The sequence below is a fragment of the Ambystoma mexicanum genome, chromosome 13 (genome assembly GCF_040938575.1).
Source record: "Ambystoma mexicanum isolate Mex_15411 chromosome 13, UKY_AmexF1_1, whole genome shotgun sequence".
NCBI lineage: Eukaryota > Metazoa > Chordata > Amphibia > Caudata > Ambystomatidae > Ambystoma > Ambystoma mexicanum.
The window spans coordinates 534,338,178-534,360,648 of NC_090938.1; the positions used below are offsets into that span (position 1 = coordinate 534,338,178).

At 46.4% G+C, this 22,471-nt stretch overlaps 1 protein-coding gene across 1 annotated transcript in view; it reads left to right on the plus strand.

Annotated features, from left to right (window-relative positions):
- Positions 1-8,998: 8,998 nt before the first annotated feature.
- Positions 8,999-22,471, plus strand: part of GJC1 (gap junction protein gamma 1) — a 394,328-nt gene continuing 380,855 nt past the window's right edge. Inside the window, exon 1 of the mRNA XM_069634264.1 lies at positions 8,999-9,103. The gene's annotated coding sequence lies outside the window, so the exon portion shown is untranslated. The remainder of the gene's footprint in view (positions 9,104-22,471) is intronic.

A 22,471-nucleotide genomic window follows, 5' to 3' on the forward strand; every position in this document is an offset into this window, starting at 1 on the left:
CTGGACAGGTTGACTAAGGCTTCTGTCTTCACCAAGCTGGACCTAAGAGGAGCGTACAACCTGATTTGTATGCGGCTTGGGGATGAGTGGAAGATGGCGTTCTGCTCCCGACAGGGTTTATTCGAATATACGGTAATGCCCTTTGGGCTTTGTAATGCTCCCGCGACGTTCCAACGATTCATCAACGACGTATTCTCGGACATCCTGGATACGTTTGTGGTGGTATATCTGGATGATATTTTGATCTACTCATCCTCCCTGGAGGAACATGTCGGTCATGTTAGAGAGGTACTCTCTCGCCTCAAGGCAAACGCCTTGTTCGCCAAACCTAAAAAATGTTTATTCCATTCAAAGGAAGTGGAGTTTCTGGGTTTTCACATCTCCCCTGGGGGCTTGTCCATGAACCTGTCTAAGGTTCGTGCTGTCACTGAATGGCCAACTCCCGTGAACATCAAACAACTCCAGTCCTTTCTCGGCTTTGCTAATTTTTACCGGCGATTCATCGCCGGCTTCTCTTCTATCGTCTCTCCTCTGACCGCTTTGACCAGCCCTCTTGTCCCGTTCTCTTGGACCCCTACACATCAGAAGGCTTTCGAGGCACTCAAGGCCAGGTTCGTTTCTGCCCGTTTTGCAACACCCCGATCCCGACCTCCCCTACATTCTGGAGGCAGATGCCTCCTCGTTTGCTCTAGGTGCGGTACTGTCTCAGCCTTGCCCAACCACGGGTTGTTTATCTGGTAGCCTATCACTCACGAAAATTTTCGGCAGCCGAATCACACTATACTGTAACCGAGAAAGAGTTATTGGCCATCAAGGACGCTCTACAAGCGTGGCGGCATCATCTCATGGGGGCAAAGTATCAGACGGTGGTATATACAGACCACAAAAACTTAGAAGACTTGGCCTCCCTGAAATGTGCAAACAGCAGGCAGGTGCGTTGGCGTTTGTTCTTTGCCGCCTTTGATTTTGTAGTCAAACACAGACCAGGTCACATCCATGGCAAGGCTGATGCTTTATCCCGTTATCCTGGCGGGGAGTCATTGTCTCTGTTCCCCGACACACTACTAGGAAAAGGCCATATTATCTGTATGTGTACGCCATCTCCCACCATGCTTGCCGACATTAGACAATGGGTTTCCCAAAATCCTCATGCACTCACCGAATGGGACGTTGCCCTTCACGAGGGGTTACCATTCATCCAAGGCAAATTGTTCCTCCCTACATGCGATGTACGCAACCAGGCACTAGCCTGGTCACATGATGCTGCTATAAACGGCCATCCAGGGCAACAACGCACTTTAGACTTGTTACAACGTTGGTGCTGGTGGCCCTCCATGAGGAAAGACATTGAACATTATATTAACACGTGCTCCATATGTGCTCAATGCAAACCACGCAGGGGGCGGCCTTTAGGGCTACTCTTACCGTTACCGGTACCTCCCAGGCCTTGGCACACCATCTCTATGGATCTCATCACCGACCTGCCCCGCAGACAAGGCTACGATACCATATGGGTTATCGTCGATTCGTACACCAAAATGGCCCGCTTTATCCCCTGCACAGGCATACCGTCTGCCCCAACCCTGGCTCGCTTGTTCTTTAGAACTATCTTCTGTCTCTTTGGTTTACCGCAGGTCATCATCTCAGACCGTGGATCACAGTTCACGTCCTGTTTCTGGCGCGCTCTCACCAAACTCCTGGGTATAGATGCTCGCTTCTCTTCGGCTTATCACCCTGAAAGCGACGGGCAGACCGAGAGGGTGAATCAGGCTCTAGAGCAGTACTTGCGGTGCCTGTCCCTTCAGTACCAAGACTCCTGGTCCAAACTGTTATACCTCGCTGAATTTGCGTATAACAACTCCCGTCATTCGACCACTGGTTTCTCCCCCTTTTATGCTCTGTATGGACAACATCCGCGCACCCTGCCGCTCCCTGATTTCCCCTCTGCCACTCCTGCTGCTAATGCCTGTGTGCGCAATCTGGCCGGTGTGCATGCCCAGACACTGGTCCATCTCCGTGAAGCCCAAGCGGTGATGAAGACTAAGGCTGACCGCAAGCGGGCGAAGGCTCCGGAGTATCAGGTGGGCGACCGGGTGTGGCTGTCGACCAGACATTTGCGGATCCCTGGTTGTCGCAAACTGTTGCCCCGTTTTGTGGGCCCTTACCGGATTACCAAGGTCTTGAATCCCGTGGCTCTCAAACTCTCTGTTCCCCTTTCCTGGCGGATCCACCCGGTATTCCATACCTCTCTCCTCAAACCGTACCTTGCTTCCACTCGTGTCCTTGTCCCGCCTGCCCCCGTCTCTGTGTCTTCCCAGGACGTTTTTGAGGTTAGTGCTATCCTTGGTTCCCGTTACCATCGGGGTCGCCTTCAATATCTGGTGGACTGGCTGGGCTATGGTCCCGAGGATCGTTCCTGGGTTCCCTCCCGGGATGTCCGGGCTCCGCTTCTGGTGTCGCGGTTTCATAGGGACAACCCTGCTAGCCCACGTGGTCATGGGCCTTGGGGGGATTCTGTCACACCGCTTCCTACTAAGTCAAGGACACGCCCCTCCGCGTCTACCTCTATCCGCGCTCCCCGGCACACACGCTCGGATTCATGTACTTCGTTTCCCACTCACGTTTCACACAACAGGGCACAGCATGGCATGTTTGGCGGAGCTGGCGTTTATTGCCCTTCACGGCTGTGGCATACCAAGTGGAGACTCCTTCACTCCAGGAACTCACATCCTTCGCGGAGACCGGCGCTGCCCGGCGCGTCACGGATCACGTGACTCTTAGTTGCCTAGCAACGCTACAACGCTTTCGGTTCATTTCTCACGTGATACTGTCACGTGCGTCCCTTCCAGGGATAAAAGGAGTTCGAAAACCGAAGGCGTTGCTTCACAGCTGTTTCAACTAGGATCACGTGACGCTCTCTCTTCGTTCAAGGACCTGTTCTATTCTGACCTACGCTTGCTCCACAGATCGTCTTTGCTTAACCCTTCACTGACTCTGGAACTTTGGATTGCCTATTGCCAATTTACGCTTGCTCCACGGATCGTTTTTGCTGAACCCTTCACTGACTCTGGAACTTGGATTGCCTATTGCCGACTTACGCTTGTTACACGGATTGTCCTTGCTTAACCCTTCATTGGCTCTGGAACATTGAATCATCTGTTTTCTGACCTCGGACTGCCTGGAGTTCTCTACGGATCACGTGTTTCATTAGGACCTCGGTCCTACAATAGGTGGTTACCTGCTCTACCTTACAGCCTTGTCCAGCCACAGTCTAGAGGTTCACGCCTCTTTCAGCCTTGGGAAAGACACAAGTCCTCACAGGTATTCCAGTGTTTTGGTATTTGCATTTGGGAAGATTGTGTCCCGCTTTCCTACTTACATAACCATTGTACCTTGCCTTACAGCGCTCAAGGGGTTCTTCCGGCTGTCCCGCGTCCTGGCTTGGGGACTTCCACCTGTGGCCTTAATAATCACTCTGACAGAATTTCTGGTGTTGTCAGGGTGTTTCTTGGGGACAGAGGGGTTGTTCATACTCTACACGACCAACGAACTTCGTAACAAACTCAGAGCATGAACAAAAGCAATAGAGGTAATCGGTGGAAATTAGCATTAGAAATAGGTAATTGTTAAAAATGGCACTGAAAGGCGACATCCCACCGAACTACACATTGCATCGCAATCAGAGCCATAAAATTCTTGACCTCTAACAGCTTGCTTTTGGAATTGATCAGCTAAATGTCTTGAAAACCGTCCATGATGCACTCAAACTTACTTGGCATATGAAATGTGAGACCTTCTCACAAAATGTTGTCAGTAAACCATGGTGCAAAGAGGCTGAAGATAAATCAGTCTCAGATACACAGTCTAAGAAACATCACGGCAACCCTGATGTCGCCAAACAGCCAAAAATGATTCTCCTCTGCTGTTGCAATTCACAGTCAAATCTAAACAAACAAAACATTGTCACAAATAAATACACTTTCAGCTCATCAGTAACACTTTTTTTTTTTTAAACAAAAAATTCTACACAAAGACATCGGAATTTTTTTTTTTTTTTTAAAACCTTAGGGAAAGATGCAGGTGACAGACAAGCATACCGTAACTGGCCGAAATCTTTTGCACACACTCGTTATCAAGAGCGAGCTGAATTTATTCTACAGTTTATCAGTAAGCACAAGTCGAGAGATATGGGAAATATTAAATAAAGGCACAGCTAATCGCAATATATAAAGATGTCAATGGAGTATCCGCTGCGTCCTGGGATATACATTTCTCAGCTGTGTTTAAAAGGCCAACAATTGTTTAATCAAAAATAGAGTCAGTGTGCCATGGACCTTGGAATGTCTGAGTCATCTGAAGACATCGCCCTTGCAATTCAACAGTTGAAAAACTCATGTGCTGCAGGACCGGATGGCCTTACTAACCTAATGTTAAAGGCAAACAAAGATCAATGGTCAATCTTCACAGAAGCCCTATTTAAAAACATCTGCGTCCTGAAGGCACTCCCACAATCGTGGTTGACTGCCATGGTAGTACCGATTTTTAAGAAGGGCAGCCGGGTTGACCCTTCCAACTATCGCCCGATTGCCCTTCGACACAATCGGGAAGATATTTGCCACCTTTCTCCAGCAAAAGCTGACAAGGTGGGCCACGATTGCTGGGATTACGGACTGTCGCCAAACTGGTTTTACAAAGAGCGTGGGGACGGAAGTAAATGTAATCCTACTAAACATATTTAAACTTGAAGCCCTAAAAAGGGAAAAAGAAGCTCTTCTTAGCCTTCGTAGATATGTGCCAGGCGTTTGATCATATAAATCGTGAACTCTTATGGAAGAAATTATTAAAATGGTCATGTCCATCTGACCTTCTCCACCCAGTAATAGCATTGCACATCAATACAAGCATTCGAGTGCGTTGAAATGAAGCCGGCGATCTCCCAAATGACATCATGACGAAGAAAGGCGTAAAACAAGGTTGCTCTGAAAGAAGTCAACTTTTTTCCTCCCAAAGTAAATGGTCAGCAGATTAGTTGAACCACATATGCTGATGACCTAGTTCTAATGGATACTACCCAGATAGGGCTCCAAAGATTATTAAACAGTCTGCAAAAGTTTGTGTCAAAACGATCTTGAAATAAATGTAACAAAGAAAAAAAATGATATCTTTTGGCTAGAAAGTGGGGCCCAGAAACAAAAACTTTAGATGGAAAGTTGCAGGAGAGCTGATGACCACATCGATTCACTACCTAGGAGTGCTATATAACAAATCCATCCAGGAATGAGACTGGTGGCAAGACTTGATCCATCGTATGACATTTGCTCTACAAGGTGCCAAATTGCATGCAGAGTATGGGAAATGTACAGTTAGCCCAATCCTGACTTTTTATACTCAAAAAGTAATTCCGTCTTTAACCTTTGGTGCTGAAGCATGTTGGAATTTGAGTCAAAACGTTTGGTCCCACCTTGAAGGACTTCTGGCAAAAAGGTGCTCAGACTACCTTCTAATATCTCAATGACTGCAATTCGACACGAACTTGCCCTTGATTCCATGTATGGCACAGTTCTATGGAAATCATTTGCAGCCCTAAGAAAAATATATCTAAGCAATCCTGCTCCAGCATATGAGATATTGGCTCCTTCAAAGACATTTTCCACACGCTGGCCTTTTAAAGATCTGGGCAAGTAAAACTGTTAACTCAGCAGATATAAAGATAATTTCAGTTTTGGTACATCCACAATTGACAAAGAAAACATTGAAAATTTGGATTCAAAATAACGAGAAACGGAATAACCTATCTACCTCCATATATACCAGACCTTTGGCGACCGGTCTCGATCAACAACCGAAATATCTAAAGCAATTTGCGTCACGTTATCATTGTGACCAGTTTCTGAGACTACGTCTCAATGCTTACAAAACCAAAAATGTTATGGTTAAAGCACGACAAAGAGATGAAAGACAATCTATGCAGATACTGTAAACAGACGAAGGAAACAGCCAAACACCTGATCATTGAATGCTTGCTCTTAATTGAAATGAGATCACAATATCTAGGAAAATGTGCCCACTTAAATGGGAACATGGAAGACTGGTGGTTTATGTTGCTTTCTGGAAACATTGTAAAACTTACGGTGGACTTTATGGACAAGTTCTCACTGTCATTCCAACAGAGTAATGTTACATTTTTCTTAAGTCATTCTTTTTGTGGCGTTAGGTGGCATTGGAAGACAAGCTTTTGTTTTGTTTTTGGAAAATAGGAAATGCTAAATCATTTCTTATTTTTGTAATAAAAGTTTGTATAAACTAAAGGTTACAATAAAAAAATGAAAAAAAACAAGAGTACGTTTTTTGACTGGTGACATGATCACGCATGACGGTGGAAACTTGAGCTTTGTACGTGTCTTATGTCCAGGGGGAGGGAGAGGGCACCAGCTATGGGTCTTCGTGTTGTGTGGGGGCACAGGGAGGGAGAATGCCATGTACAGGTCTTTCGTCAATTTGTGTGTGGCTCTTAAGAGCCTCTGGTTTGGCACTGCTCTTCCCATAAATGTTCTCACTCCCCCACCTCTAGCGTGGTAGTTATTATGAAGGGATGCACACAGCTGGGCTTATTTTGATATAAAGATAGAAAAACTTGTTAGGAGATGCCACCATGCTATAAATAACTATATGGATAACGACATAAGTACATTCTCTATGGATTTATTAAGAAACCAACTAAAAGACCTGCCAAATTTAATTAATAACTTTGGTTTTATTAATGCATGTGTAATGTATGCATGTGTAATGTAAATGTTCCAAGAGCGATATCGGAATACACAAACTTTGAAAAATGATTGTAAGGTGTGAAACCGCCCAAATTAAAGTCAATGGGGCCGCCTCATAAATTGGTCTGCGTAGGCTTGGACCTAGGATGTGAGGGGGCTTTCCAATTTGCACATGTAGTGCCATAACAGACAATCGTCACAGAATGAGTCTTTAATATGCTAAGGGATCATGGGACGTTACATTTAAAGAACTTGGCGGAAGAAGGACAAGGGGCAAACTTTGGGATGTATATATATATATATATATATATCCACATGAATGATGACTAGCATTATAACATCCGTGGCAACAGCATGAGTGAGGCTATTTCGGAGTAGAGAACAGCGTGCATTGAATCAGTTAGGGACTTGTGTTTTGCTAACTGAAGTTAAAGTTTTGCTTTTACAGTTGCATAGTTGCTTTTATTGTATGGTGTAGCTAGCAATATGCCTTTAGTTCGGAAACTAGATTTGAAGATTATTTTGCCTGTCAAAAGAAAAATCTACAAGCAATGCTTTTATTATTTTCAAAACATACAGGTGAGCTACATACCTATATCTCCTACTGTAAACGCAGGTTCCATGGACGGCAGGGCAGTGATTGGGCCTGGGTCAGGCAGGGCAAAGTGTCGCTACTGCACACCTGTGCGGTCTAGAGGCAGTGAAAGTAGCAATGGTGGTCTTCAAATGTTGGACCCGAGAAAAACTAGCTCTGCCGTCTCCATGACCACACCTTTTCTTCCTACATCCATGGCAAATCACCATGACTCACTTGTCCTCTTATTTTCCCCTCCTCACCTTCAAGTTTGCCTTCAAGAATACACTGCTTTCAAACAATCAGTACACGAATTATAATAAAAGTATTCGCATAAATACGTAACCCCTTATAGACATGTTAAGAAAGAAAAAAAAGTGTATGATTGTAGGATTATTTGTACCAATATTTCGGTTTAATAAAAAAACAGACGAAACCTGTACAAAAACATTTCAAAATAGTCTGCCGAAATTATCGTCTGGGCCCACCTCTGATACTGCCTTGCCCTCTTGCACGGCATCTTCCAGTAATCGTTTCTTTTAGGGGCTTTAACTTTGGGTTGAATATTCACCAGTAACGTATCAAGATGAAGGCCGTCAGGTAGAATAATGTATTGGATATTATTTACCGAATACGTGAGGTCTCTAGTTGCACAGTTCTTCAGGGTCAATTTTACCACTTTAATATGTGTATTCATACTCACATTTACACCTGCATCTATTCCTTTGACCCAGGTTCCGTTTTTCAGTTCAATAGTAAGAGTTTATTGTTGAAATTATTTGTACCCATCTTAAATGAGACTACAAATAACAAAATGCAATTCGAAGGGCTAAAAAAAATTGTCTATTGGCTTTGTAAGTGTACTTTTAGGACATAAATATCCAGAACAAAAGATGCGTGGAAAAGCAATCTAGTGGTATTTCCGTGTTTGACAACGGGACACTGAATTGCCACATGTGCATTCTTATCGCCGAAACAGTCTTCAAAAAATGGTGAAAAAACCCATCGCTTATAAATTGCTTCCACTTCAAATGGCCCCAACTACTGAAACATTTATGAGACCCTCCTGGGGAATATTTATTTCGTGTAACGATGTGGGTGACTGCGTGGCATTCCTGGGACAAGCAGAAAACAGGGCTCCAGAAAGCAGCCCATGTAGAATGCAATCAGTTTTAAGTATACACACGCCAGCTGGTCACTGCTGGACCCGGGTACGCGCCATCTCGAGTTCGGGACCCCCCTGGGCTACATTAGACCTGGGCTACAGCAGACTGCCCATGCGAATCTGGGGCGGACCTGGGTCCGAGTACCGTGTGCTCCAAAGTGCGTTGTCTGCTGTCCCCAGTTATTGTGACTTTAGCGTCGGCACTGATCTGCATCTTAGTTAAAACTCAATAGGCCACATCGCCCAAAATGTAGCTAACTCTGCTTTGCCGCACCTCCAGTTTTAACACCTTTCGACCAGAGCGCGCACACAAAAAGCAGGGAACTTCCCTCCTCCCTGGAAACCAGTTGGGCAGCCAGGCCAACGCCATTAAAACCTACGGACTTGCTACGACACACCGTACGTATGAAAACAAGCACCTGCCCAATCTACCTTGCTACTCCTTCCGTTTTTTTCACGTCTGCGTATCCCCAAATTCCTCTTCCGTTCAGGGTTGCTTCTGAATGGCTGAAGTACGGAAGTTTCCTCCCATTTTTGTCAGGTGACTTTGCATCACCCAGCCCACGCGCAAATTGGTATCTTCTATCAGCACACGAGGTAAGCGGAGGTTTAAGTCTGTGTTATGCCCCTCGGGAGGGGAACAAAAGCGAGAGGCCGAGAGTGCGTAGCGGGGATGGTGTGTAATGGTGGCGGTTGAAGTTGTGCGCAGCAAAGAGAGCTGGTGTGCGGAGCGTGAATGGGGAGATCGAACCGACCCCCGTAACTGGTTTCAGCTTCTATCTGAGCCCAAGTTGATACCAAAAAACTAACATGCAACCAACTTTGAACAGCACAGCTCCGTGCTGTTGTTTCCAGCAGTGTACAACGACAGCCTGCATGTTTAGAACATTTGCGAGGGACACTTAACAATGGAAACATGAATGTGTACATATGTTTCCCTTTGGAATAAGTGATGTTAGCAAGGGGTGGTGTACAAATAAGTAAAGGTTGAGCAAAAATGTGGGCTTTTAAAACCCAACGGTATTTCCCCCTCTCCTAAATCTGGGCCTTTTTGAGTGTCTTTGTGTTGCACTTAATTACACGTTCGGCTGGCCGGCATATCCAGACTCTTAACCCTAAAGAGTGCCTGTAGCATCTAACTAGCATCACACTATCGGCAAATATTTTCACATTGGGCCAGTGGCATTGTCTAAAATATGGTGGGAGTTAAAGTAAACATGCACGTTTTTGTTGATTTCCCCCATATGCGCTTATAACGTTTGCCAAGTGGTGTGGGTTGCCTTTGTCAGTTGCTAGTGCATGTTCAGCTGCCTTGTGCCATTCAGGCCTATATGAGATTTTGATACAACTGTGATTGTCCTAGATAGATGTCAGTGGGATACCAAAGGGAATCCTGGGGTTAGCTGACTACAAATCACCTGAAATCACCTCTTTGTTTTGTCACACAGAGTGTGACCGGTATGCCCAGATCTGGGTCTCGTGCCATCTTGTGTCTGCTGGGCATAGAGAGCCAAGCAACTCTTCACTGATGATGTCCAATGCGATTGAATCATGCCTGGGAATGTTTGTGGTCTCTTGCAAGAGGGATGTGTCCTAGCAGTTTGGGCTGGACAGCCCCTTTTGGGGTTGGTGCAATGCCTGATTTGCATATGACCATTCCTCTTTCTGTAATGACTTGGCAGGAGAAGAAGGTTGCCCAGAGCAATGCCAGTGGTTGAAGATTATTTCTAAACCTTCCAGCCATCACCTATTTGTTTTGAATTTGGGCCCTGGCATCATAGTATGACTTAATTTAACATAACTTGCTCTAGCATAACATTGGCCCTCATTACCGATACTGGCGCTAAACCATGATGCTATTAGCACCATGGTTCGTGCCGGTATCGTAACAAGTCCGCCAATGTTCAATGGGGAATTACCACCCCATTCCAAGGTTGGCGGGCCGGTAATTCCCCATTGAACATTGGCCTTTCCCCATTCCCATTTTTCCCCCATAGGGCTCAATGGGTCTGGGGAAGGTGCTACTTAGCACCAAGGTCCCTTTGCGGGTCCCTACTTTAACGGCTGTCTAGACCAACCGTTCAGGTTGGGTCCCGCAAAGGGACCTCGTAGTAAGGCACTAATGGGTTAATGGTGCCGCAGCCTTTTACGGCGCTGTTAACCCATTAGTGGCAGGGTCGTAATGAGGCCCATTGCCTAGGAAAGAGTTTCACTCTGTTGAGACTTGCTGAAGCAACTGTGGTACTGGCGGCTTCACAGGAAGGAATATCTTTTCATCTGCTGCTTTTAGTCCTGTGTACTAGATGTCTGGTCCCCAGACTTGGTAGGGGGATATATATCCTCATTTCAAATCAAGCATTAGACAGTGCTGTAATAATGCAGTTTTATTTGACAGCAGCAGCTGAAATCCGGGGAACACCTTTTTGCCCCTATAATGCTCATATTTTTTTATTTATTTTTTATGGTCTATTACAAACCTTTAAAATGTAAATCAACTTGAAAGCAATTTTTCACACTTGTTATATCAAAATTATGTGTTCAAAATAATAAAAATCAGGAAAGTAAGAAGAAAGAGAATAAAAGCAATCTTCAATTCTATGGAAAAAAGAGACATGCACATAACCTATGTGTGATTATCATGAAATTGATACAAAGATAACATTTAAAAATGATCAAGTTAACCATTATTTCAATCGTCTATCTATTTGTGTCAAGAAATTAATTAATTTGATTCACATACAGGTACTTCAACCATGCGTTTTGTCATGTCATCAAGAAAAAAAGTCAAGGCAATTATTAATCCTCATATTTTGCCCAATTGTTCTGGAGGTGTTATGACAAAATGGCACTTTGCATGGAACACCTTCATGCATTAACCATCGATCGCCCTGCAAGGAGCTGAATAAACAGTAGTATTACCATTAACCCTGCATGGAACTGCTAAACATTCCAATTGACCAGTCAGACTGCTCAACTGAGATTCCAGGTAACGTTTCTTATTACGCAGTGTAGGACATCCTTCGGACCAGTCAAGATGGGTGTGGGTTCTTTATGGCGTTGGAGCATGCACAAAGTGTTGTAAATGCAGACTACTTAGTGTGATCATTTATGGGACTGGCAACCTACTAAATGGGGAAAGAAGACCTTGATCCCTGATAAAGTGGGTGATCTAAAATACTCTAGACACACATTAAAGTGAATGACAGGAGACAAAATAGATGCTTTGGAATGGATTCAGGGAGTATTGTATTGTGTTGCAAGGATATGTGTGCTTAGCTGATGCAGCAATTGGACAGATGCATTCATTAAGGGTTATAATAGTTGCTAAACTACCACATATGGCAGGCAGCGTTCTGGTAGCAGTGGAATGCCTTCTCCAGGTCATTGTCCGATACAAAGAAATGCCCCATCTGCTGCTGGAGCTGAGGCTTCTTCTCTTCCCGTAGCAGAGCCTGATCCCAACTGTGGGTACTGTTGAGTAATGCAAGTGTAGAGAGTTGGAGTTCCCGCCTGGTGTAGTCTCCCTATCTGCCAGGCAACACAAACATGGCCACAGTAACACAGCACCAAGGGCTCTTGCCCAAAGACACTTAACATTCTGGGAGGCGGCAGTGCTCTTATTCCAAAATGCAGAAACCCAGCTCCCTGCCCCACCCATTCCTGAGCAACAGAGCTAATCAGAAAGAGACGAGGGAGAACTCGCTGGGTCTGAAGCATTGCTCAATGCGCAAGGTAAAGCAGGCAGGGAGTGACGATAAAGCTAGGGCCGGGGCTACATGAGAATAAAGAGCGGGCTAGTCATGGCAACACATTTTATTTACAGATAAAAATCTCATGCACTTAAATGTGATTGGTCAATATCACATTTTGTTTCTCCACTGTCAACTTTCCACATGGCTCTGTAAATCTGGTAATTCATGGACACTAACCATCTTCCCAATCTAAATAAACCTTTATGGCAGGCATTGTGAGGGTTGGAAGAAGGGGTCATTGGACTCTGTAAGGACATTCTAATTCACTTTTATTCCAATTATAACAAGAAAAGGGCCTATATTTCCCTATTTCTAGAGGGAGTTCCCCATTTAGCTAAAGGAACTAAAGGTGCTTGTCTGTCGTCGGGCAGTCCCAAAGAAAAAAAAGTCCTCAATCTGAATCTAATTCTACCTGACCCTATCACTAAGATAACAACTAACTTAAACAAGTGTAGGGGATTCGCTTGATTCTCCTGGTGTGCAAATACGTTTGGACACCCTTAGTATCACTGTCTCTATTTCTTCTATTTCTTGGGCTGCTTGTCTTGCACAATCTTCTGTAATAGTCTCTCTTCTTTGGTTTAACTCTTTATAGGTTTTCTACAACAGTCTGTTTTTTTTACTCTCTATAGTGATGTATCTGTGACAACTTTACTCAAGATACTTTCCCTCGGTCTTGTTGAGGTTTTAGAGTTCATAATCTATTCATCCAGGCTTTCTCAGCTTGGCTGTGGTTTTTTAAAAATTATAATTTATTTTTAGTATCGTGCTTAATACCGAAGAGGTTTCTAAGCGCGGACCCGGGATCCAAACTTGTGTTGCTCTACGTCATCTTGCTTCCAAGACAAGCGTATTACCACTGAGCTATAGCCAGGCAGTAGGTTTCTTCCCACTTGATATTTCCCCTATCTTGGGTTCTCTAGGTAACTTATTTTGTTCACTTAATAGTCTTGTCTGTCCTTTATTACAAGATGTTATGCCACAGTTTCTCCCATTTTCATCTGGTGCTCATATAGTAATTTCCCTCCTTTATCATGTCTTCATAGACTTCCCACAAGGTATTATTCCATCAACTTTACACAGTTCAAATTACATAGGTTTGTATTAAGTCATTTCGTCGTGAGTACTGGGGCGAGTTTCTCCTCTCGTATTCTGTTGACCCGGCAGCCTCCGGCAGCCTCCCGCTTCTCCCGTTCTCCGTGTGACCTCTCTGTATGTCAGGAAATGTTGCGGGCCATAACATTCACTTAGGTGATCCTCTTCAATACTGCCTTTCTCGTTCTTTGGTTTTGTTGTGCTCCCGTTCTCGGCTTCCCTTCTGCCATGTTCAGAGGTTGACTTTGGGAAGTTTTTCACGTTCCCAATAGCCTTTTACATTTTCTGTGGTCTCCCGTTCTCATCATCATGCATGCTTACAAGCTTATCGTTCAGGAGGTTTTGAACTTCTGCACAAGCATCTGACCCAAAAGCAGCTCCAGTGGTCGTAATGTTCTAGATAAGTAGTCAACAGTTCTGTGGTTGAACTGAGTGCCTAGATCTTCAACTCACCAAAGTTCACATCAGTGTTTGAAAGCTGTGCCCTAGTGATACGCATAGTGGCCTGATGTTCTTAACTACCCAAATGGTCACTAATATTGACACTGATGCAGACTCCACACTGCAAAGGATGTGTTATCCTAGTCCAACAAATCCCTTCGACATCTCTGCGACTTCTACTTGCTGCTGTTAAGCTAGATGAGTGGCCACACCCTTTGTTTAGGTTGGGAACCGTGAAGTTACCTTTAAGGCAGGCAAAGGCAATGAAAAAGTGAGCGTTCCTAATGGAATTATACCTATATCCCAACTTATCTATCACACTAACCATCTAATACCGCAATGGCTGCAGAGATGCTGTTAAACCTTTGAAACGTCATAGCTTGGGAAACCGATGCCTGCACTACAGAACAGGAATAATGCCCTGGGTTATGTGATGAATCCAATGGTGTCATCACTCCTTTCCTGGCTCTGACATCTCCCCACGTGGCCAAGGGACAGCAGCCGTACCGTATCCTGACCCTGGGGGCGGCTATATGAGGGAGGTTCACGTGGGGCCGGGGGAGAAAGCCTGTGGAAGAATATCATGGCACCATCGGACGAGGCATGGTATCCCGCTTCTTCTCTTGAGGATACCCCATCCCTGCCCAATGCCTTAATGACATATTGGTATACCTCCCCTCATCCACTTAGGAAGAGTGCTGAAGACCTTTTCACAAGATCTGTATGTAAGATGTTAAAATCTGACATACCTTTTAGACTCATGAAAACACCTTTTCACACTCTACTTGCAAGTCATCGAGAGCTGACTTGCCCTAAAAGATCACTGAGAACTTCACATGCAAATCCTCAAGAATGGACTTCCATTCCCATAACTAAAAGGAAGGGGAAGATGAGCTGAGTAATGCAGAGCAAAGAAGACCAAAAACACAGGCTGCCCTCTAGTTGTTGCGAGTGCATACCTGTGGCCGGGAAATTTAAACCCCAGATGCAGCTGACAGAGGCGTGCTGCTGGCAGGAGAAAGCTGTTCCTCTCGGTACAGACTGAGAGACTGTAGGGCTTCAGTGAGTTCCAAAGGAGCCAACCGGCTTCAGGAAGAGGAAAAGGAATGCTGACCGCGAGAGCGAACACGCTGCGGAAATGCCAGAAGCCGACGCATGGCTCCTGGGTGTTTGCAGATGTTCAGAGGCAGCATTTGCTTTACAGAAGTCCAAAACGAGCTAAAGAGCCTAGCGGGAACTTCAAGCGGCAGAGAAGCCGAGGAGCGCAGGTGGGGAAATGGAAAGACGCGCTGAACAACCGCCACAGGCTTGCTGCGTGAGAACTTGAGTACGCCCGCAAGAGCCGGTGAGTCCACCCAAGGGAAGCGGGGACACCGGGGGGTATTATAAGCCATACCGAACCGGAATAACTGTTAATGAAGCAAATGAAGTACATGAAAGAGAGCAAGTGAGCATTTCTTCAAAAGGGAAAACGGAACAAAGACAGTTTGTGAGGGTTGTGAGAAACCTCAGGGCATCCTCATTCCTACTCCCCCTGCAGCCTCTGCTCAGATGGCCAGGGAATGGCCATCCCTTTTGGATCCGGACTGTGAGTGTGGAGAAACCAGGCGGGTTCACCTGGGCGGAGGGTACTTGGGGATTGGGAAAAGGGTTCCCACAGGCGAGATGTGGTATCCTCCTTTTCCCTGTGGAAACCAACCTATCCCTCCCCAGCCTTTATGAACCACTGTAAACAAAATCCCCCCTCTCCCCCCTCCATTTTTCCTCATATAACCTACTACAGTACTGGGACTAGGAAGAGGTAACTAGGAATAGTGAACACAAATAGGTCATTTCACCACTCTGGGACTGAAACAAGGAAGATGCCTGCAAAGTACTATAAAGGTCAGGCATCTCCCTTTTTAATTGTAGTCAGGTAGTGCTAATTGGCAACTCACACCTGCAACCTGTCGAGTGGTTTCAGGTGTATTAAAAGGGAGGCAAAGGCAATGCATGGACCAACAGGCAGACCTGTGTGGGGGAGACCAGCATGGATCCCTTTTGGTAAGGAGGCAACCGTGGTGGGGCCTGAAGGGAAGCCAGAATGCCGGCAGACGACCCAGAAGACCTGTGGAGCCCTGGGTGTGTTGGGCGGGCAGAATTCCTCAGGCGTGTGAGCTTCCGTGGTCGGAATGGTACAGCTGGAGCTGCGAGCAAAGGAGACTGAAGCAAGCTTGTGCCTACGCTCACAGAAGGGAAGCATCCAACGTGCGAACAGAGCTTGTGGTAACCGATAAACAGCCGGTGGGGCAGAAGTGAGGCGGCGTAGCTGCCCAAAGGGAATGCAGAGAACCACTGAGTGAAGGGGAGTGTCACTCGAAGCCGGGTGCTCTTAGGGGCTGTGTGTCAGTGAGAAGTGCCTAATGAAACAAATGGAATGCTGAATGAAACAAATGATATATGCAAGTTGAAATAAACCCACAGCCACAGGTTTAGTGAGCATTAAGCAGCAAAACAAATCTTCATGAATATTGAATACCGAACTGAATAAAAACATTGTAGGTAAAGCTACGATTTGATGAAAGATCAATATGAAGGCGCCCTTTTGAAAATAACACACAAATTAAGAAAGCAAGTGTGGAAGTTTGTTAACGAACATGACAGAAAGGTGGGGAAGAGATAAAACCACCATGCAATGAGCGTTGTGCATGAATACACTTCGGCAAGGTCAAAGACTGGCAGAGCATATACGACCGATGGTAGCCAAGCCAAGAGGCTAACTAGGAGAAGCCAAAAGAGTGTGAACTTTTATGTAAAGCCAAAAGACCAACAAGGAAGAAACTAAGTGAGAGTTTCTGTACACAGGGATAAATACAGAAGAACCTGTGTGGGCTGAAGAGCCTAGGGTTCCTGGTTGAGCGACCTTTGATGGGTGTACCCTGTGGTCTGACAACTGCGCCTAGACCAGGGAACCCTCCATTGTGAAAGACATTGTGGAAATAAACCATGAAGGAGTGATTTAAGTGAACTGTTAATGCAATCCAGGAGGAGTGCCAAGTGGATCTGAAGTTGTGTTCAAAGTTGAAAGACTGAAACCAAGTTGACAAGTTAGTCTTGGGGATGGGAACCCTGACAATTGATTAACTGTAATGCTGTCTTGAGGACAGGGCCCTCAAGACCCTTTTCTTTGAAACTATAGTGCTTGAACTTTGGGAAGGGAACCCCAAGGATATGTGGAAATGTTTGAACTTCGAAAGGTAATCTTGAAACATTTTGTAGAACTTTCTTGAACATGAGGGAGGGGAGCTGGAAAAGAAGCTAAGAGTGCTGGAAGAAGCTCAGAACTTTGTTTCGATCACTATTTCTTTTGTTGTTGACATCCCTACACTTTGTTTAGCTTTACTTGTGAGGGCGAGGATAGTTTTTGGACATCAACAGACTTTTAAGTTGAACTTTCTGACTCAGACTTTCCTTAGTTTTGTTCAGGTAGGGAAATCCCACCTTAGCATAGGGCAAGTTAGGCTTTTAACCATCCTGACATTTGAGTTTATAAATCATTTTATCTTGAACTTTGATTCTGTTTTCTGTATCTTGCTTTATGACTCCTCACAAATGGTATCCATAGTGGGATGCAGATAAACCGATACAAGTTGGGGGACCTTGAGATTTGAAAAGCTAAGTGCCAGAGCATCAGACCCCTCAGTAGCTGTCAAGGGCTCTATTGGGTTCGATATCTGTAGTTGTAGTGATGAGACTATTCCTCCAAGTGAAAGAAGACTGTTACCCACTGATTTCATGCTAATTCCACCCTCAGACTAGCGCCCAGATATCTAGAGGCCTTCATCCTAAAAGCCACCACCACCCAAAATCCTGAAACACCTGCTCCCTTTCTTCTCTCAGGTTTCCGAAGGAGACATTGAGTGACCAGGGCTCTACTTTCACGAGCATGCTTATGGGAGAAAGTTAGCATATCGCCACATTAAGAACATCCGTGTGTCATCCCTAGACATATGGCCTTGTGGAAAGATTTAAATGGAAAGTTCACTCAAAAATGTAATTTTTTTCAAAAGCTATAAAAATATATGGAACAAATATTTTTCAAGAAACTTGCTATGTAAACGTCTGGGGAAATGAGTGGGCGTGGCCTGGAGCGTCAGCAATGTGGCAGCTCTTCTAAGGGCCTGTGTATGAGGTCTGCAGCTTTCTTTAAATGTAAGATGTTCCCGCGCTTCTTTGTAGTAGAAATGCTGGTGACTGCAAGCAGAATATCAAGGCCACAGATGACAGCGAAATGAGCCCTTAACTCTGTCAGAGCCTTAAAACAGAGTGGCTGACGTTTTTGCGGTGCCGGTCGCCATGGTGGCTCAAAATGGCAAGCGGACCGCAGAGGTTACATCACAGCACCTTAACTGGCCTCTAAAGCGAACCCCGACTGGGGCGACCATCTGAGTGAAGGGCTTTACTCCTCCGTGCGCCCTCCACGGTGCTGTCACCCTTTGTCTGTTGCCGATGTCCGCCCATAAGCACAACGCTACAGAACCCCTGCCGCATCGATCTTTCGGATCCAGCTCTGAGCGCTGACAGACCATTCTGGCGACGGCCTCAGCGGATAAAGGCGCTGCCAGCACCAACATGACAGCGCCCCCCCCGGGAGTCTCACTGACCCCCGCCAGCGAGCAGGAGCACAGTTTGGTGGGCCAGCAGAGCCTGACGGCACAGCACTCTCCGTGCACCCCCCCCCCCCCCCACCAGGCTCTTACATAAGGAGCGTCCCTCCCCAGACATTCTTGATTCTTCACCCAGCCCCGATCCTCGCTGGAGGTCCGACCTGGAGAGGGATACTTCAGCGGCTCCTAAGGGGCCTACCCCTCTACATCAACAACCCCCCCCCACCATGCTCCATCAGCTTTGGCCTCAACATTAGCCGCATCCAGCCCAGCAACAGCCACCGGAAGCACCCTAGCCCACTTCTCCGCCTTACTCCAGATCTCCCGGCCCCTACTTGGGTTCTTTGGGGGATACCTTGGCCCCAGATCCAGAAGTTGCTCTTGACTGGCTCCCCTGGATGTGAGTCGGTGCTCATAATGACCAACCCTCCCTCCTTGTTCCTCCAGCCTGGTCTCCCACTACCTTGCTGCTCAACTCAACGAAGACCCTACGGGGACCAATATGACCGGTTTGAGCTCTGGAAGCACCCAAATACCCTCCATCCTGACTCCCAGTTTACGCCACAAGTGGCTCTAACCCCTGTGAAGTGTTGAGCGGGTCCTGGCAGCTCCCCGTCCTACGGCTGAAGCAACAGACATCATTGGACCCCCCCTCCTATTCAGCTGCCCTACCCCCAACGTCACACTGGAGTCCCCTGATTGGTGTCCGGGATGATGTCTAAGCACCTCATACCCCCTCAGAAAGCAGACATTGCCACCATGCTGCTTTCGACGGACAGGGGAAAAAATTCCAAGCCCCCAAAACTCATGCCTCAAAAGCTTTCGGAGGACAGAGGGATGCTAGTGACCAAGGAAGACCTTCAAACCTTCATGTATGACATCAAGGCGAAATTCGGGGACTGCATGTCCGTACTCATTACTAAGCTTCAGCAAACAGACCAGACGGTAACGAACACGGAGCAAAGGCTGGGAGAAGTGGAGGACCTGACCCAGGAACATTCTACAGCCTTTGTGGAAGTACAACGCTTGATCCAGGCTCTTCTTGACCAAACCAAGCTTCTTGAATTCAAACGGGAGGCCCTCGAACAGGGCCTGGCGCAACTTTCTGCGGATAAGGGGAGGTTCCCTCCTCGGTCCTTGATAAAGACCTGGCGGAATATGTAGGTGACTCTTTCCAATCGCTGCTGCCGCACTTGGATAAGTCACAACTCATCCTGGATCGCACGCATAGGCTGCGCCCTCGGCGGGGAGTAGTCGGACCCAGACGTAATAACAAGGGTGCTTTTTAAAACAATTTCTTTTTTTTTTTATTGGCATTTTAACTTAAGGCAGTACATCGACATTTCGTAAATTCCAGAATACACTACATCACATATTGATTTTAATGGTTTGGTGGCTTATTGGTGGGGGGAGATCGATTCTGGGTTGGGCATCGATTCAGTCTGTTGTAAGGGAAGAGGGGGTGGTAGCGCTGCTGCTGTAATATTTCGTGTTCTCTTGATCTTCCCAGCCAGCGGGTGAGTGGGGGGTCTATGGAAGAGGGTTGGGAACTGTTCTGCAGTCCATGAACAGGGCCCAAGTGTTCTGAAACTGACTCAAGTTCCCTGCTCGTAGGGCGGTAATCTTCTCTGCTACTATTGTGTCCCAGCATTTTGTCCACCATAGCGGTATTGATGGGCCTGTAGGATTCTTCCAGACCCGTGCTAGTGCGATATTCTTTTTAATTGTTTTTTTAAATTAAGTAATTTATTTTGCTGCTGTTAGCTCGTCTATGTGCACCACACCTCCTATGTGTCCTGTGAGGGGGAATTCCCCCGTCTCCTGGGTCCCAGGGGATAGCGAGGCCTGTGATTGCTTTTATGTGATCTAGAACTTTTCTCCAATAGGTCATTGCTCGCGGGCATGTCCATAATAGGTGGAACAGGGTTCCTTCGGCCCTACAGCCCCTCCAGCAGCCTGATGGGATGTTTGGGTTGGCTTTATGCAGCTGCGTGGGGGTCATATAGTATCTATAACAGATCTTATATCCGAATTCTCTGTTGGTGATACATCGAGTGCTTTTGTGGGTTCTCGCCCAGATCTTGTCCCAGGTCTTTCTCCCGGTTAAGCATTTATCTTTCTTTGATTGTGGGGTCGTGATTATCCAGAAGCCGATATAGTGTGGAGACCTTCCCTTTGGGCGGGGCCGTTGTTAGTGTCCGTTCTAGCACCGTTAGGTCTCTGGAGCCCTTTTCCTTGACTGCCCTTTGTGATAGCCGGTGCCATATCTGGGAATATCTAAAGCGTTCCTCTTCTGGAACTTTGAATTTGGTCTTGCACTCCTCGAACGTAAGTGGATTGCCTCCCGCTAGGAAGTCCGAAATTGTTCGGAGGCTCCCTTCTTGCCATGCGGCAAAGCTCAGATGCTGGAGGCCTGGTGAGGTCTGGGTTGCCCCATATCGGTGTTAGGGGGCCTAGGAATCTTGTGCATCCCCATTTTCGTGCTGCTGCTTTCCAGTTCGACACTGTGTTGTGCTTTGCTTTTAGGGGTCCTGTGTTCGACTGGTTTTTGGGCACTTGTATGTGTGGGAGGTCGATTAGGAGGGATTTGCACCATGCTTCTTCTATCTGTTTCCAGTATGGTGGGTCTGTCGTTTGTGTCCATGTGAATGCATGGGTTAGTTGGGCAGCTCGCTTGTACCTGGTTACCTTTGGTGCTCTTAGGCCCCCCGCATTGCGTCCTCGAGTCATGATTCATTTTGCTGTCCGGCCTCTCTTCCCCCTCCCCCCCCCAGATGAATTTCAGTATGGATCGCTGTAGGCCGTTTATATCGCTCTCTGGTATGTGTACCGATAGTGCCATGCAGTGGTAGATTAGCCTGGGGACTAGGTCATTTTGTTGCCGCCACTCTGCCCAACCATGAGATTTCATTCTTGTTCCAGTGGTGTAAATCCCTTTTCAGTTCTCTAAATAGTTGTGGGAAGTTGCTCTGGTATATCTGGTTATGGTTTTTGGGGATCCGTACCCCCAGATATTGGATTGCTTCTTCGGGCCAAGGGCTAGGGAATTTTGGGGAGAGTTCCTCCTTCTGCTTCTTTGTGATGTTGATTGCTAGTGCAGCTGATTTATCGTAATTCACCCTGAATCCTGAGGCTCTTCCAAACGCTTCAAACTCTTCTCGTAGGAGGCCTAGGGAGGTGGCTGGGTGTGTTATTTTTAGGAGAATGTCGTCGGCATATAATGCCGCTTTATATTCCCTGCCCCCCACTAAGATTCCATGTATGTCTGGGTTTTGCCTGATCCTTCCCGCAAAGGCCTCCATAGATAGTGGGAACACCATGGGGGAGAGTGGGCACCCTTGGCGGGTTTCCCGGATGATGGCTATGCTTTCCGATCTGTTCCCATTTACTCGCAGCTGGGTTGTTGGAGATTGGTAGTTCGCCATTATCCATGTTGTGAAGTTATAACCAAAACCCATGTGTTTGAGTGTCTTCTTAATGTAATCCCAACCTACCAGTTTGAACGCCTTGTGCGCGTCTAGGGATATGGCCAGAAGTTCTTCCTTCTGCCGCGTGGGACTTTCTATAAGGTCTAGCGTTCTTCTGATATTATCGAACGTAACTCTCCAAGGAATTAATCCAGTTTGGTCCCTGTCTATTAGATCTGGGAGTACCTTCCCTAGTCTGGAGGCCAGAGCTTTGGACTATATCTTCCTGTCGTGAGCGTTATCGGTCTGTAGGAAGTTGCCTGCTTCGGGTCTTTCCCCGGTTTGTGGACCAGAATAGTGAGTGATTTCCCCATAGATTTAGTGATCTTCCCGGATTCTAGGAATGAGTTAAATACTTGGGTGAGTTGTGGGGCTAGTATTTGCAAGAATGATTTATAGAATTTCGCCGATAGCCCATCGGGGCCTGGGGCGGTGTTCTTCAGGGACTTGATAGCTTCCCCGACTTCCTCGTATTGTTATAAGGGTTTCAAGGCATTCGAGCTGGGGTTTGATGTTGGGCACTGTGAATGGTTGTAGGTAGTGCTTGCTCTGGTGTTGGTCCTC